At 35.6% G+C, this 18,735-nt stretch overlaps 1 long non-coding RNA gene across 1 annotated transcript; it reads left to right on the plus strand.

Annotated features, from left to right (window-relative positions):
- The first annotated feature begins 469 nt into the window (after positions 1–469).
- LOC137472191 (uncharacterized) lies at positions 470–13,004 on the plus strand. The gene is made up of 2 exons (XR_010998057.1): positions 470–821; positions 12,752–13,004. It is a non-coding gene; the product is annotated as an uncharacterized lncRNA (long non-coding RNA).
- The last annotated feature ends 5,731 nt before the right edge of the window (positions 13,005–18,735 follow it).

An 18,735-nucleotide genomic window follows, 5' to 3' on the forward strand; every position in this document is an offset into this window, starting at 1 on the left:
TGCAGAAATCCCATCAACCCATCAGGGACAATGACAAGGCAGAGGTATTTAATGCTTTCTTTGACTCTTCAACATCATTCCTAGGCTATGGGCATCCCAGCATCCTGAGCAGGAGGATCATGGCGTGAGACTGATTAACTCCCAGATGACCCTGAAATTGTGTGGGATTTGCTGCTCCAGCTGGATTCCTGTAAATCTATGGGGCCTGATAGGATTCATCTGAGAATACTCAAAGTGCTGGCTGATATCGTTACAATGCCTCTCTGCATGATTTTTGAATGGTCTTGGAATCTGAGAGGTCCCAGTTCACTGGAAACTGGAGACAGTTGTCCCAGTTTTGAAGAAGGGCAAAAAAAAAAAAAAAGACCCTGGATATTTCAGGCCTGTCAGACTCATTTCAGTGACTGGTAAAATTATGAAGAAGATTATTCTGGGAGGTATTGGAAATCACTTAAAAGACAACACAATCATTGGTTACAGCCAACATGGCTTCTTTAAAGTCCTGTTTTTCAGACCTGATTTCCTTTTATGAAAATGTAACCCATGCAGCTGACCAAAGGAAGCCTTCTGCTGTGATCTTTTAGTATTCCACTAAAGCTTTCTGTACTGTCTCTCATAGTATCCCTCTGAACAAAATTATTCAGCTGGGTAAACACATCATCTGATGGGTGAGCAACTGTCTCATGGGTTGGGCACAAAGGGAGTTACTGTGATGTGATGACATCTGGTCAGTGACCAGTTGCTGCAGGGCTCCACTGTGGGGCCAGTGCTCTTCAACACCTTCATAAACAATTTGGATGCAGGACTTGAAGGAATACCAAGTAAATTTGCAGATTATAGTAAATTTGGAGGAGTTGTTGACTCCTGCAAAGGCAGAGAGGTCCTGAAGAGGACCTGGAAAAAATAGAGGGCTGGAAAATCACCAATTGTATGAAGTTTAACAAGGGCAAGTGCTGGATTCTGCACCTGAGAAGGGGCAACCCTGGATATACAGATAGACTTGAGAACAAGAGGCTGGAGAGCAGCACTGCAGAAAGAGATCTGGGCATCCTGATCAACCACAAGTTGAGCCTCTGCCCTGGCTGCCAGGTGGGCCACCTGTGTTCTGGGGGACAGCAGGCATGGCATCGCCAGCCAGGGAAGGGAGGGGATCGTCCTGCTGTGCTCTGCACTGGGGTGGCCTCGTCTTGAATCCTGAGTGCAGTTTTGGGCACCACAATGTAAGAAAGATATTAAGCTATTAGTGTTCAAAGGAGGGCAAGAAAAATGATGAAAGGTCTTGAGGGGAAACAAAAAGAGGACCAGCTGAAATCACTTGGTCTCTTTAGCCTGGAGAGGAGGAGACTGAGGGGACACCTCATTGTCATCTATAGCTTCCTCACTATAGGAAGCGGCAAGACGTTCTCATCTATTCTCCCTGGTGATAAGTGACCCTAAGAAATAGTATGAAGATGTGTCAGGGAAGGTTTAGATTGGGTATTAAGAAAAGTTTTTTCCCCCTAGAGGATGGTCAGGCACTGGAACTTCCCTGGGGAAGTGGTTACAGCACCAAACTTGACAGAGTTTGAGAAGCGTTTAGACCTTATCAGGCACGTAGTGGTGTTCTTAGAGCTGTACTCTGCAGGGTCAGGACCTGGACTTTGATGATCCTTGTGGGTCCCTTCTAGCTCAGGATATTTTATGATATAATAGGACACAGCCATAACACACAGAGCTAAAATGTCGTGGTCATTGCTAGCTCCATTGTTTCTTAATCTACAGGAGCAAGATTCCACTCAGTGAGGAACAAACCTAAAGCATTGCATCAAATAACATTTAATAGATCTTTAATAATGAAGATAATAATTGACTGTGACAATCATAGAATTAATCTGAGACTGCTGAAACCTGAAATTGTTTAACTGGTAACTCTGGTGTTCAATCTACAACTGAAGCCAGCCTTGGTGGTACTAGGTAAGTGGCAGATAGCAAAGGAGTGTTTGATTTTTTTTTTCTTTAAAAGGAGGTAAGAGGGCTCCCAGAAATTTTTCAGGGTGCTACAGATTAAATTTTTTTGAAAATTCAGGCCATAGTGAAGTACAGTCCTCATTTTACTTCTAGAGGAGTCTATTAATAAACTTTTTTGAAAGGTGAGTATTGGGCTATTAAGATGTTTTGGTTTGATCCACTAAGACTATTTTGAGTGGGTTTGTGTTTTATAGTCTTGATTGAATTTTGACTAAACTTTTCTGTTCAAGGGTGGAAAGGTAGTTTAAAGATTGAAAGAGCCTATAAAATTTAGACTAGCAAAGGATATGTCTAATTTTCAATAAAATGTGTCCACTAACATCTAGTGAATTCATATTTTGCATAGTTCTCAACATGTGTATCTTTATAGTCTTTCAGGAAGTTCCTTATAGCCTGTATATTGAGCTTAGCAGCAGTTGTGAAAGAATTTTAAAATTTGTAAGTAAGAAAAGAAATGGCTAGTTTTGGTTCTTAAATACATGAAATAGCAAAAGGAGATTGAGGTTCCAAACTGTCATTTTACTATCCACTGGATTGTAAGAGAAATGTGAAAAAAAAAAAAAACCCTTTGGATTAACTTGGCCATGGAAAGTGTAAGAGACAATCATTGTGTACAGGGTGTCTAAAAGCATAGCAGCTGAAACACTGATCTTCTTGGGGAAAAGTCAGAAGACAGAGATCAAAATACAGTCTGAGTTGTTGATAGGGTTTGGGATGTGGGTGGGGTATCTGGTTTTTTTCTGAACATCAGTTGGATGAACTGAACATCAGTTGGATGTTCAGAAATGAATCCTCAGGAATGAGGAATGTCCTGCCCAGAGAATGCTACAATTTGGTGATAGGGATGCATCATTAAAACAGTATTTAAATTGCCTCAGGCAGAAAAGGAGTATTAATTTGCATCTTCCATTTCACAGGTGAGTGTTCTTGGATTGTACTGCGGTATAAAATATGTTTTCTTTTTTCTCCATCTGCATTTTACAATAGAATATTTATATCCTAATTATTGAAAGAGGAGCAGTTGGCGTTTACCCTCCTTCTGATGCCTACATTACTGAAGGTATGCCAGAAAAGGGATAGGTTTTTATATATTCTTAATTTCTTAGTCTTCCTCTTGGTTAATCCTAGATATCTTTCTGATTGATGAACATGATATTATTTATAGCCTTTAAAATATCGAGCTTCGTTCCTGGCATCCTCTCATAGGATCTTAACTTTCAGACTTGTGATCAAACAGATAAAATTAAGGTAACTTACAGATGCTTGAATATTTTCTTATATGTAATTCTTATCAAAATATTGAAAAGGTCTGAAAGCATACATGAAAATTTAACTGCACACTCATCTCAAATCAACAAGAAGCAGGAGACATGGGAGTTACTTGTGTAAATAGTTTTTTCTTATTCTAGTGCTGTTTCCTGGGAAAGTATTCAAGCCTCAAAGAAAGAACTATTTAATGAGAAGCCTTGCTATTGCCAGGATAGGAGGCAATAGGAAGGACACACACTTCCATGAATTAACTAACTAGGCCAATTTCTCCTTTTTATTTTTTTAATACACTGTTTTCATCAGATTTTTTTTAGATATTATAATACGATACTATATTATGATATTGATCAATCATCACCAATTACTATTACACGCATCAGATCTAGATGGATGTATTGAGCCTCATCCAACTGTTAGTGACTGTTAGTGTCCCTTGTTTGGATTGACAAATGTGTAACTTTCTTCTGAGTCATTTCTGCACGGAGCATATAGGGACCATCATGCTGAACACATCCCCTGTCATGTGACTGAAAAATCTGATGCATGATTTACCTTGAATCATACCCTGTATTTTTCTGGAACAAACAAGATATATTTGCAACAGCCAGGAGCATAGCAAACCTAACTGGTTTTCTAAACAGACATTGCAGTAAGCTCTTTAAAAGAGTAGAAAAGTTAAAGCTTATCCAAGCTTGTGCCAAGAGATTTAGACTGCACTCCCAGTCCTCTTTTCTGTCTTTTTACTTTATATGCAGGGACAACTTAGCCTCCTTGCTTGTTTCACACACATTTTCTTTGCTGGGTATGATTGTGGTTTTGACTGCATAATCCAGATATTGCTTATGTATTAGGTAATCTGTGAATTTGAGCCACAAAAGATGCAAAATGCAGTCATATGGTACAAAGCCTGCCTTGAGGTACTGAGAAGTTTTTTATTTCCCAGACCTCTGGAGAAAAGCAGGTCCTCATATTCGCTGTTTCTGTAGGCAAGTTCTGGATTGTTACCTGGCTTAACCTGGGATGCTCTCTAGAGGGTCTAATTCTGACATGCTTTGGGAAAGGAGTTTAGATATTTAAATAGGAGAATATTCTGGAGCTATTACTATAAATATGTAACATTAAAAGTCTGCAGCAACAGCTCTCAGGTGACTTTAGAAATCTTTTTGTATAGACGCTTTCTGTTTTTTTCATTTTATTTAAAGGCTAACAAAATGTGTAGAATCTTAAATGCTTTTTTCTTTAAATAGAGGTTTTTGAAAATTAATATTCCTGTCACTAGAACAGTACTGCAAACAGAAAGCAGTCATACTGCCAAGTGACAGTGAATGCAACAGTTGCTTTGGAACTGAATAGAGTTCTTTTGATGTGGTTTATACTGTGAAGCATCTAAAAATGTTATGTACTTTTCTACACTATAGAAGTAGTAGTAAGAGTATGTCAAAATATACATATTTAACATATGTGGTGTGTTTACTTGCAAATTTTACTTTGTATGCCCCAGAGTGTAAAGATTACTTTTTTCCCCTAGAAAAATTCAATAAGTGTTGAGTTGGATTTGTATTTATAATGGAAAATTTATTTCAAAAACACCATGGCTTGAAAGAATAAGCATGTTAATTTTAACTAGTCACAGTCAGCTAAGTTTGTTTCAAAAGTAAAATAGAAATTTTTGTTTATTACTGTACGATTTGCTGCCTTCCAGGTAAACTAGCATAATTTTGTTCCTTCTTATTTTGAAATTACCACTACCATTGCATTCTGAATCCTAAGAAAATCTACAAAGATTTCCTCTAAGATTCATTGACCTACTATTTGAAATACAGATATATATTTTTACTATTTTAAGGAAGGATGATGAAATGGCTTTAATATGTGGTAATTCATATTATGGTATCTGAATATTTGTATTCTATGGCTTTGTCTGTATTGAATTGTATTTGTTTGGAAATATGCAACAGTTTGCTTTCTTTTTAAATATATAGCTGGAAAAATTCTTTGGAGCAGGTAGGCTGACATAGATACTAGCAAATGTTTGTTGGGTTTTTTTTGGTTTTTTTTGTGTATGTCCGAACTACAAGATCGTTATAGTTGGTATTTATATCTGATCCACACTAGCAAAATATCACAGTTAACTGTTAAATTTGTTACAGTATTTCTTTCCATCTCTGCATTGCCTGTTAGAACTCTTAGTAGGAGAATGCTGCATGGTCAGATATTTCTATTTCAGTCTCTAATGGATATCTGAAATTAAAAGGTATTCCAACAGCAGTCATGTATTCAATATCAGTCCTGTTTAATACTTTTATGAGTGATCTGAACAAGAGGATTAAGTGCATCCTCAGTAAGTTTGCAGGTTGGATCGATGGGTTAAGGCCAGCTGTACAAGGTTTAACAAGGCCAGGTTCTGGGTCCTGCACTTGGGTTACAGCAACCCCCTGCAGCACCACAGGCTTGGGAATGAGTTGCTGGAAAGTTGTCTGGGAGAAAAGAGCCTGGAAGTGTTGGTAAATGAGAGCAGAATTTATTTGTCAGGTATGTGGAATCTGGAATTTTCTTTGGTCTCCCACGGAGTAATAACAGATGAGAGTCTTGTATCTTTATCTTTAGTCTAAGTTTCAGTTATTTGTATGTTCTGGTAAGATGTTTGTGCCCATGATGATTTTTTTTCAGGTATAGCACCTGAAATAAATAAATTCAATTCTTACTAATCTTAGTACTATATTTATACTTTGAATTTTCTCGTGGATCATCTGAGAATTGGACAACTTTGTAAGGAGTCCAGCTGGACGCAAGTGACAAATGCCCACATTTCAAAATTTGGTGGCATATACTGGCCTGAGAGTCTGCTGCTAGAAGATGCCACTTTCAGGCTATGCCCTGTTCTTTTGTCATTACTGGCTCTATGTGATAAAGACAGCTTAAAATAGGCACTATTTTAATTTAATCCTATGTTTCCTTGATGCAAGAGTCTTATGGAGAAGGTACTGCATGCTGCCAGGCAGTCAGTAGTGGTGAGCAGGTAAAGGGGAGCAGGCAAAGTGTCCCAATCTGCTGGGAATTCTCAGTACAGGCATTCTCATGATTTTGACAATACTTGCATATCAAGCTCATTAATTTTCTCATAATTCCAAGTGCAAAGAGCTACCAGAGCAAAACAGTGAAATTGTATTCTTCTTTATATATCTTCTATATATAAATATTGATTAAAAATCATAAGCAAAACCCAGACTATCTCCTAAGAGAAGCTCCTTTTTAACATATGGCAGGCTAATGTTTTATCTTCATAGCTTGACTAGAGTTCTAGCATCTGTATCTCTGGCCTGAAGGCCTTATCCTTTCCAGGAATGGTCTTTGGCCTATACCTGCTTTTATGTAGCTGGATTAAGATGAAACAGATGGCTGGTTGCAAAAGAGAATATAAAACTGCATAGAAATATTCTAAATACTCTACTGCTTCTCATCTTGTTTAACACAAGGTCATTTTGTGATTTTTTTTCCTTTCCAAATCCTTCCTAAAGACAAAAATGTTCTCTGGGTTGTAAAACTCTTAATTCCCCACCCATAATGGCCTGATGAAACACTGAATAATCCTCATGCAAGTTAGAACATTAACATGAAGTCCACAGAGGCGGAAGGAAACCAGGAAAGCCTAAAAAAGAAAGATCAACAGCTTCTGATTAAACAACATGTTATTTTAATTCTGTCTTGATTTAGCGGATGAGTTAAAATCAGTGGATTTTGAATAAAATCTCTTCTATGCAGTAGATGTAGCATGTGTCTGATGCAAGTTGATATCCAGACTAGAGGTTTATCATCCTGGGAAGTTGTTTACGAGTTTGGGGTGACCCAGCTTTTTTTGATCTTTAAGGGATAGAGTTCTTACTTTTAATGAGCTTGAAGATATTTGTGCTTAATTGATTAGTTAGATTTTTAAAGCAGTAGTGCATGAATTTCTTAGCTTGAAAAATTATTTTTGCCTGTGGGCCACAGTGTTTTTCAATTTAACCATGGAGGGTGCAGAACTTTGTAGTCTGATAGTGTTTTCCTTTTTTCACTTTTCCTCTGATTATCATCCTTTGTTTTAACCCTGGGTATCCTGATCTGTTTTTGTTTTAAAATATTATTCAAATTGATTACTTGCATGCTAGATTATCAATTGAAAAGAGGAGTCAGTGGAAGACTGATGAGCCCACTGCTACACTGAATAGAATAAAATGTCTACTACATAATAATACTTATTCCTGTTTATCAGGTAGTGTGCTTGGCATCTCATCTTCTAAGACCTGTGCATCTCCTGATTTACTTACCTGAGAATAATTTGAAGTCTGTGGTGTTCCACATTCTTGGTATTTCATTTTGAAGACTGCACTACTTTTATCAGTAGTTTTCATTAGACAGGCTTCTACTCTTCCATGGCAAATGGAAAATATGGCAAAATAAGGAACTTTCATTGTGGCTGATTTCACTTGGTTTTTGGGTTTAGATGGGTCTCAAATTTGAGTTCTTTATTTGAAATTGAAGACAGTAAATACTGATCTTTTGCTCCATAGCTCAGGGATTAAAGTAAAATGGTAAGGGCTTATCTGACTTGCTCCAAATCAATCATGACTAGCCCTACTGAAATCAATGTGGATAGAGTAGTATAAAATCAGTGTTGAATGCGTGCCAAATTAAAGTTAACAGTTTTTAGAACTGAGCACAATCGATGTCATTTCTAAAGCCTAGTATTTTATTTTACCTTTTACGATCACATGGAGCATCACTGCAGTCTGCACAAAGACTTCCATAGGACGTCTATGCCTGGCTAAATTCTAACTAAATCATTTTGAGAAGGAGTTGGCAGAAGACCTTGTTCATAAGCCCTATTCCACCTACTTAAACCACAGCTATAAATAACCAACCTGCTCTCTGTCTGCCTGTGGCATATTTGCTGACTTTGCCCTTCTTTTTCTTAACTGGCATAATTTCTTATATGTCATATGAACAATGAAGACAAGGCTTTTTTAAAAACAATTTTTGATAGCTCACATTTTAACTGTTTCACACTTCCATGACAGTGCAAATTTGATAAAATTTATCTCAAACCACAGGTAAGTGGTGGTGCTGCTTCAAAATAAATAGTTTTGCTCAGAAATAAGACAAGAACTCTCATGTAACTGCTGTGTTTCCAGAAAGACCATCTCAAAGTGGACTAAAACTCTCTTGAGACAAGTTCACGATCAAGTTTTAATGCCTAATTTTTTTTTTTTTTGTGATCTTAGAAATTACAGAGCAAAGTTTGCAGCTCATTGAGGGCCTGGATTGGTAGATTAAATGCCAACCTTTCAAGGAGTCTCATGGAACAGATGAAAAAATGTCTTTTGCACTTGTGAGACTTTTATCGTTTCATTGATCTAAAACTTCTCTAGAATATAATTCTCCTGTTTAGCAGAGAAAAAGTAGCCACTTTTTCAGAGCCTATTGCCAATTTCCTAGCTGCAAAATATTTATTCTACTTGAAGATCTGCTAGATGTTCTGGAGAAGGTAGTTTGAAGATTTTAAATGTTAAAAGAACTAATTTTTAATTGGGATTTAATTTTTGGAAATCTGTCAGGAGTTCTGTAGCTTTCAGAGAGAACAATAAAGGTCAACCCATACTGACTCAGTTTTTGTATAATAGCTGATATTGTGGTACATGTGTACTAATCAGAAAGAATTAAAAATTAACTCAAGGAACATGTGATTATTGCAGCATCTCTTGTAACTTCTCGGCTTAGTATGTCTGCCCTTGCTTTTCACATCCATAAATCCTTTATTTCTCCATGTATTATATCTAAATGCTTCTTAATATCAATATCTTGAAGCACTGAGGAAGTATAATGAAGCAAGGGAGACTAATTATTTCAGTCTGATGAGAAGGTTATTCTTAAAGACAAGAAAAAAAAAAAATTTCTGAATTTCCAATCACTTTTTCTGTCACAATATTTTCATGATGTAAATATATTTTAGATGTTCCATGAAAAAGTAATGGTTCTAAAGACCTTGGAAAATGTAATCAGGTCTTTCATTTTTAATATTGTGACCAAGTAGTTGTTTTTATTTCCAAATAAATTTGATGACTGTGTTTTAAATAATGAAGTAACCTCTGGTGAGGCAGCTAGAGATGATTGTGAATATCAGTAAAACTCCTGGGATGTTAGAAGACAGGGACTATAATCCCCCCAAATGGAAGGACAAGAGAATTTTATTGCAGTTACTAAATGGAAGCTTCTGCCCAAAGATGTGTTAATTTGCAATATACACTTTGGAGATGGGAGTGCTTGCTGGTATATAATTCTTTCAGGCATAGCTGTATATTCAGTTGCTATAGGAACAAGACTTTAGATAGAGTTAAGTAGAGAACAAACTGAGAACTTAATGTACAGCTCTTTCTGATGAAAGAGATGTCCTTTAATCCTCACATCTTGATGCCATCTGGACTATAGTTCAGTATTATTTTACTATGCCATCTAAGTTTCTACTAAAATATACTTTTGATCATGCCTTAGCAATAAATGCTGAGTACAGTAAACTATTTGAGTGAAGGAACTGTTACTCTGCAGGGAGTGAGTAATTCACAACTATAAGTAGAAGGCTTAATAACAGATCTCAATTTCCTTTTATATATGTTGCATACGTGCCTGTAAAATCCCTATGCATACATGAAACTTGAATAAAACTTCAAATAATAATTCTGGAAATAATTGTACCAAATTCTATTTAGTCTACTGGTGGAAACAGTTGCTTGACCACTGTCTGTTTTCAATGTTAATGAACCTTTCCTTTGGCATCAATGACTCTAGTTCTTTGTGTTCAAATATAAGGGCTGATACTGAGAAATATGGGACTAGTCATGAAGAGAAAGAATTCAGATGACATATTTAGAGGTTTAAAATAGAGGAAAAATAGTCAAATTAGAACTCTGCATCAGTGGAAGCTATATGGTGAGGATAAGGATAGATTTAATGAACTGAGAATTAGACAGGATTCAGAAAAGCATAGTGAAAACTGAGAATTGAAATGGACCAAAATATTTCTTTTGTTACAAAGAAAATTTTTCTGGGTAACATAGACTGCTAGAAAAGCTTTAGATGCTTCTAAACACCATTTTCCCTGTTCTCATTCATGGATGTCCAGCGGTGACCTGAAACTCAGTACCTTCAAGAAAGATTCTGTGCTCTCTGATGGATCCCCCTTGCCTCCTTGCAGTCTCTCTTTTCGTTTCTATCTTTTCTTTTTCCTTTTTTTTTTTTATCATACACAAACCTGTCTATAGTTCTTTGAATAATTTTATTTTATCTTTTATGGGAAGAAAACTTGCATAACAAGTGCATGTATAACAACTGAGAATTTTATTACCTGACTTATTTTCAATATGAATTATTAACAGTCAGATTTATTTCTGTGTGGCAGTGTCTCAGGTATGACTGAATATCTGCTACTGATGGAGCACTCAAAAATTTTCAAAAAGTTAGTTTCTTGTTTAAGAATTTATTTCAGATCTTACCTATAATACTTGCTTAATATTATGTTGATGTGGTGCTATGATAACTTACATTGAATATACCAATGCAATAGAAAATATTATTCTGTAGTGGGTCCTAGAGGAGTAAAGTTGTGGAGTTTTGGTGTTTTGTTTGTTTGTTTGGTTTTTTTTTTTTTTTTGAATGATTCACAAAATCCAGGATTTATAAGAATAAAATTGGAATTATTACCTTATTAAATATAGGAAACTCAAAATAATTATGTCAGGGAGAGCAGAAATAAAAGAGGACAATTGCAAAATTCTGCCCACAATGCTCTAGCATGTGGGGTCTTACTAAAGTTAGTTCTGTGGCTTTCTGCTCTACAGGAAAGTCTGTGGACTCATATGTGGAGCGTTTGTTCTCTGAGACTGGGTTGCCTGCTTCACACGCTGCTCTGCACTGATCTTATTCTCTTTGCTTGAAATGCAGCTTGAAGCTCTTGGGTGCCACTCTTACTTCCTTCTTTGTGTGTTGCCTACTTCAAAGTGTCTCCACAATAAGCATGCTCAGCTTCTCCTTGGGAAAGAGCAGCCTTCCTCTGCCATCCATTCATTTTTTAAGTTTTTTTTCCCAAGGGGTCTTACCTTAGATAATCTACTAAAGTCATATAGCATAAAAGAAGAACAAACCAATAAAGCACTATCTGCTACCTATGCATATTTTTTTTAATTTCAGTATTTTTTAAGACCATTGTATCATTCATATTAGTAAACAGAATTACAACCTTTTGCTTCAGTTCCTTAGGGACTTTTCTGTAGCATAATAAAAGAATTAACATGAAAAACCTTTTAGCTATAATGAAACTCAAGAAATTGTTTAAACTTTTATGAAGTAAGCTGATCTCAAACTGAAATAATCTGATGGGTGTTCTAGCTACATCTGGTTATGTAATAAAAGCATCAGACCAGTGATATTTCCCTCTGGTATTGGAATGGTTATATGAGTGGGAATTTTAGTTTATAACAGCTATCTTTCCTATATTTTATTTCAAGTCTGTTGTTCTGCTATTTCTCTTCTAATTTACTTCTCTGATTCATTATTCTTTTCACCCTTTTCCTTGAACCCTTCTTTTACAGAAGAGGGCTTTATAGAAGGGATTGACTGAGGCTGTTATGGAGGAGATTTGACTTATTTTGAGATGTTTCTCGCTCCTCATTTTATTCACCTTTTCCGCAAGTCTGGATTGTGCAGACACTTTCTTTCTTTCCTGCTGACTTCTTACCACATAGCTGCCCACTTAGTCTGCAGTCAATTCTGTCCACTTTATTTACAGAGGCAGTTCAAGCAGCTGTTACTTAGCCAAACTTTGAAGTAAGCATTAGACCTTAATCGTTGCATGTTGGTCAGTGCTAAAGTCAGTCCAGTCTTTTTCTGACTGGGGATGAGATTTACATTCTAAAGATTTAATTAAAGTATGAGTTTCAAAAGCAGTCTGCACTGACCTGGTTAATATTTAATGCTTTTTTTTTCCTTTCTTCTTTTATGGATTTCATTAAGTTTTTTTAGTGTAAGTGTGGGTAATAACTTTTTAGTCATAGGGGATGATCCCCAAAAGACAATTCTTTTTGTATCCTTTTACTCATGGTAATAGTAATACAGAACACTAAGCAATCCTCTTCTGTGTTCCAGTCCTTTTCCATGGATCTTTCCTAAATCTAACTTCTTCAAATGTGAAATTCCCATGTAAAAGGTGCTTTCTTTTGTTACACATTCAGTTTGGACAGAAGACTAGTGGAGGAGGAGAATAGTGCCAGTCTGGATTGACATAAGTACTGTAACTGGAACAAAACTGAGCAGCTGCTCCCTGGTAGATCTGTGTTACTGAGGACATAAGGTGCCGTGATAAACCCAGGTCTGTGCACCCCATAATGCACAAGGGCAAACTAAGTGATCTCTAAAGTCCTGAAAATAGCTTTACCTTTTTTACAAGTTTGAATCCAGCAAGCTGACAATGTGTACCTGCACTCTGACCTAAAACTCTGACATAGTCAGTGGGGATGTCACAGGAGTTAAATCCACAGATTCCAAAGATTTCACAGAATGTTCTGGGTTGGAAGGACCCACAAGGATTGTCAAGTCCAACTCTTAAGTGAATAGCCCATACAAAAGAAATGAATTGCACAGTATATGAGAGATAGGCAAATATTGTACATCTAAAGAAATAAAATACCCCATCTTACTAACACTGTCTCTAGCCATAGTGATCCTCAATGCCCCAAACCTGTCACTGGGTGTGTGGTGTGGTAGTTTTATGTTACCATAGCATATTTCAACACTAACACAAAAAAAATCACAGATTTCTCATGCAAATAAAATTCCTTTGTGCTATTCTGTGGAGCATGCCACAATGCACGATAATGAATTTTGTTTTCAGAAAATGTATAGATAATAGATGCATTCTCAATACTTAAGGCCTACCCTATTGTGTAAGATAGGCTACTTAGCCATAGAGCCATGCATCTGAATAATTATTCCATGAGTTTTGCCTTATACCATTTCTTTTTACAATTAGTCTGGTGACAGCTTGAATGAAAATTAGTTGAGTGACATTAACTAGATGAATAGCATTCATCTAGTTATTAATAGACCTTGAAAATATTTCTGTCTTCTGGAATCATTCAGCTATTTTCTTTGGCAGCTAATGTCTTAATGAAAATTAAGATGATAAAGGGTATGCTTCTGTTCTTACTCAGTTCATTTAGTGCTTTTTGAAAGCTGTGTTTGTGATTCCAAAAAGTGCTCTATATTATATCATTGGGCTTAACAAATGCAGTAATAAATATTTAAAAATCATTATAAATATTTCTGTTCAAAGAATGAACATGTGTGAGCATCTGTTTGGATGATACCTGTACATGGGTGTTTGTATACATATATATATTACAGTTACATGCATTTGAATTAAACATTAATATACAATAAAATAATAATCTGTTTTTCAAGATTTAATCTTAAATAATGTAATTTTATTTGCACCTCAGCTTCTGGATTGGAAAATGGCATTTGTTAATGATGTTAATTAAAACACAGTGAGACCATTATTGTGGATTAAAGTCAGGTCCTTATTTTGGCTTCCAAAACGTGGGGACATAAGGGGATATAATGGCTATAACTGAAATTAGAATGTGAGCTGATTGTTTTTCCCAGTACTGATATACAGTGATGGAAGTAGATCATCAGGTAGACACTTAAATTAAAGCACCTAACTTACACTGGAATTTAATGGTAAAATGCTATTTTCATATATCCACCAAAGCAAGGTTTACTGCATAATATTCTAATAAACTGTTCAATAATAGATGAATTTAAATAACAATAAACATAAACACAACTAATATTGCAAACCAGTTGAAAACAGTTCATAATATCTTTTGTTACACCAACTAACATACTCATTCAGTGATTATGTAATCATCTCTGGTAGAGATAACACAATAGAGCACACTGAATTAGAAAGGATAATTGCTATGATAATAACTAAATAAAGATGTGACTCTTTAGGGTTCAGATTGGTTGTTGGAACCATAATGACTTTTTTTTTGTTTTCCAACTTTATTTCACTTTTGCAAAAGGTTTTTCTATTTTTCTTATACTTAAGCTTACCAAAGGCATGAAGTGAAAAAAGAAATACAGGCTGCAAAAAGCTACAGTTCATAATGCAGTCATAATTTGTCTTGATTTATTGCTTTATAGTCTCTTTAGGTTAGCATTTGCAACACCCTGTAGAAAGAGTGTCAGAAATCCTTATTAGAAAGATGACGTGGATTTATCTGCCTCCTGCATTGTGGCTCACTGACATCTACCTTGAACATGAGTATTTATTTTCAGTCTGAAGTTTGGTGTCTCTAATTAAATATCTGGATCCAGATTTGTCTGGTAATTTGTTTTTTTTTAGTGTTGTGAGTAAGTAAATCGTCTTTTGAGGTTTGAGAAATATGGGAAAATGTACATTTGCTGAATGAGAGTGTTCAAAACATCTGATTTCATAATGGTTGTGATTTTTAGAAATGGTGATGAAACCTAATCATACACATTTAATAGAAAATTTCGTATTTCTCTAACCTTTGCTTATGGTCCTAGGGGTAGAATAGTGATAGAAATGTCTAAATGGTTGATTCTCTAGATTTTCTGTAGTAGACTCAGGGCTTGTGTGTCACAACATTCACACCAAGAAATTATAACTGATATTTTTCATTACTGCAGATGTGGTCCAACCATCTCCATCACAAGGATGTGATTTGGATTCCAATTGAATTTTTTTGGCTCCTACTTCTTAGTGCAAATTATTGTACATCAATGTGACAAGTATTATGGGCATATCCCTATGAGAGGCAATAGAATGATGAATATCTATTTAGATAACCTATAATTCATGCCATAATTTATGAGAGAAAATTCCTCATGTAGTTTTACTTAGAATAGAGATATAAGGAGATATGGGTTTGGAGCCTGTAATTTCAGTGTTATTTCTGTTAGGCAAACTCACCAAATCACAAATGAGTGTAGGTTGAGATAAAACAACTCCAATTAACATCATAACAAGTGTTTAAGTCCCGATAATTTATTTCATGCTTACAGAAGGTGTAGAAGGTGAGAAGTGAGGATTTGGACAGGTAGTAATTATTAAGTGATTAAGTACAGTAATTTATTTTGAAAATAGAGATGCAAATAAAGTAACACAAATCACTGAGGTTTGGTCTTGCACTGATTTTTGTGTTATAGTGGCAATTTGTTCCGGGTCTGAGGTCACCAAGTGGCTATCATATTAAAGTTATGAATATCAAACCTCTGTTACTAATCTTCAGATGTTTCTAATTCTTCTTTCTTTCTTATCATGCTGTTGCACTGATTCCCTACACCCCTCCTTAGATTTTTTATTTTTGTGCCTGTTTCAGGAGATATGGTAATGTATTGCTGTTTTGCTCCTTTTTGTGATAGAGGATTCTTTTTAATGGTTGAAATAAAAGTACTTTGGGGCATGATCCATATCTCTGATTTTTTCTTTTAACAGTGCATGACACTGCAGGTCTGTGCTACTTCACTGAATTTCTAGGCAGTGCCACACCTTAACTGGAAAAATGTTGTAGTTTGCTTCCACTTTCCATGTAATTATTATTCCTAGCTGAATAAGAACTCAATATTGTATACTTTTTCAAATTCTGTATAAGAACTTCAAGGGAAAAAGATCAAATAAATAGTATGGTATCTTTATCAATATTTATTATAGAAAGTTCTACATATGCTGAAGTGCATATGTTACATATGTTAGATATACTGAAAGTGGGATCATCAGGTTCTGCTAATTAGTAGACAAGATGCTGCTCACATTACAGTTTAATGAAAATGAAAATTTTGTGTCTCCTTTTTTCATAGGTTATGCCATCTGGCTCCACTTTTATTCAGTGCATGAACAGCATTAACTTTTAATTTTTAATTTTTATCATGTACAAAGTGCTAAATTAATTCCTTTATTTCCTGTGTCTTCTAAATTGTTAGTCTAATTAAGAGCTCACTTAGCAGAGTATTGCATATTAATTACATGGCCTCTTTCACTAACATGCTAATTTATTAGAATAAAATAACACTGTAACACTTCAAAACGTGGAACTTCCATAGTGTTTCTATTCATAATATCTAAATTCTTAGAATTATCAGCAGATCTCTTCACCCAGTATTACTAGGGAGTTAAATATGTGGCATCAGTGTTCAGTCATGGAATTGTAACTTTCTTCATTTTTATATTATTTCCAGTCTCTCTTCTTTGAGGAAGTATTAGCTGCATAATACAAAGTTGGACCTTCTCCAGAAAGAGGATTTTCTGTTACTTTAGTATGTAATTTTATCTGGGGAAATATGAGATAGTGTATATGTGCTTTTGAAATTTAAATCCAAAGCCTCCCAGGTTTATGAGATCAATTCTCAAAATTAATTTCTTTCTAATGACCATATTATTTAATTAGTTTTTGCTTTTGCAGATAATACTAGATGTGCATGTGATGATTTTTTATCAAAACCGCTTTTATTGCATTATTAATTCAATAGAATGGTCACAGAAAAAGCTATTTTTCTCCCCACTTTTTCTCGAGCTCTGTAAGATAATGTGAATTGTATGAATTTAATGATTCCTCCAGAAACAATTGGCTTGACCACAGACTTGAAAATACAGGTGTGCTTAAATACCTTGATACTTCAAGACTGATTTCTACATGCTGAACTTAAGTTTTCAGGATGAGTGACTGCAGCCCTGGTGAAGCTGAATCTGGAGTGCTGTGTCCAGTTCTGGGCTTCTCAGTACAAGAGACTTGGAACTCCTCGAGCAAGTCCAGTGAAGGGTGACAAAGATTATTAAGGAACTGGAGTATCTTTGTTATGAGAAAAGGCTGAGGGAGCTAAGCCTGTTCAGCCTTGAGAAGGGACAACTGAGAAGGGACCTCATCGATGTCTGTCAGTGTCTGAAGGGAAGGTGCCAAGAGGATGGAGCCAGGCTCTGCTCAGTGGTCCCAGGCAGTCGGACAAGAGGCAATGGGCAGAATCATAGGAAGTTCCAACTGAACACGAGGAAGAACTTCTTTAATGTGCAGATGACTGAGCACTGGAACAGATTGCCCATAGAGGTTGTGAAGTTTCCCACATTGAAGATATTCCAGAACTGTCTGGACACAATCTTATGCCGTTGTGCTCTAGGATGATCCTGCTGGAGAAGGGAGGTTGGACAAGATGACCCCATGTGGTCCCTTCCAGCATTACCTATTACATGATTCTGTGAATTTCACTAAGTGAACTGACCATGAAATACATGCAGCTTCCAAATGCTGAAGTAGATCCTAAAATTTTATAAATATTGGTTGGCAGAAGGGTTAGTGTCACAGATTATGGTATATTTTGTGTAGTCAGATATCTCTGAAAGTCCAACACTTTGCCTTCAGTCTATTTCATATGCTATCAAAACTGTATCTTTTAGTTGATGAGTTGGCTCAGAAAATGATGTGCTTTATTCAAGCAGTATTAATAATTTTCAGCTTTTCTGAATTCATTCTATGATTCTAGTCTCATTCTCCATGTTTTGAAGAAGCAATACTTAGATACCCTTCTAATTGTCAAAATATGCATTCTATTTATGTGCCTTTGTCACTTCTGTCTCATCCTGAAGAGATATAAGTACAGTCTGCAAAAGCCTTTTAGTTTTAAGAACCAACTTTATTAGGTTTTCAAAAAAGCCCTTGTAAAAGAGAAGTAGTAGCTCCTGAAAATTGGTATAAGAATTCTAATATTGGAAAAGAATGGGATAAAAGAAATAATTACTTCTATTCTTATCAGTATGATTCTGACCTCAGTCAAGAGATTAAATATTTCTTTTGAGACTTCATTAATCAGAAACTGAAAATATTTAATGCAGTCAAGTGGGGTTAAAGGAAAGTAGATCTTGCCTGACAAAATTATATGCAATGATGTATTTAAAAGCAGACAAGGGGTGCTGAAAATCAGTGTCCTTAAAAATGTGATACAATTTTAAAATGATACAGCTTAGAGTAGAAGTTGGTTGATGGTTCCCAAATTCATTTAAAGGATATATAGGCACCTATAGGGTGTATTCTAAGTGATACTCTGAGGGCATTGATTTTAAAATGTTTAAGGCTTTTTTTTTTCAGAGATCTGGAACAAAATATGAAATCACTGATTATCATGAAACATCCAGAGAATGCAGTGCATCTTTTAGCCTAAAAGAAGAGTTCCGAGACGCTTACATTCTGAAGTATGATATGATAAACAAAAACCTGACACTAGAAAACTGTTTAGTCTCATCAATATAATATACAGCTGAAAGCTAAAAATGGTTTTCAGGCCAGTGTTTACCAGGCAGAGCTTTAATGGTGCAGGTAGTCTTGTGCTGAGACAACTTCCTAGTGGCTGTTG

The sequence above is a fragment of the Anomalospiza imberbis genome, chromosome 4, assembly GCF_031753505.1.
Source record: "Anomalospiza imberbis isolate Cuckoo-Finch-1a 21T00152 chromosome 4, ASM3175350v1, whole genome shotgun sequence".
NCBI lineage: Eukaryota > Metazoa > Chordata > Aves > Passeriformes > Viduidae > Anomalospiza > Anomalospiza imberbis.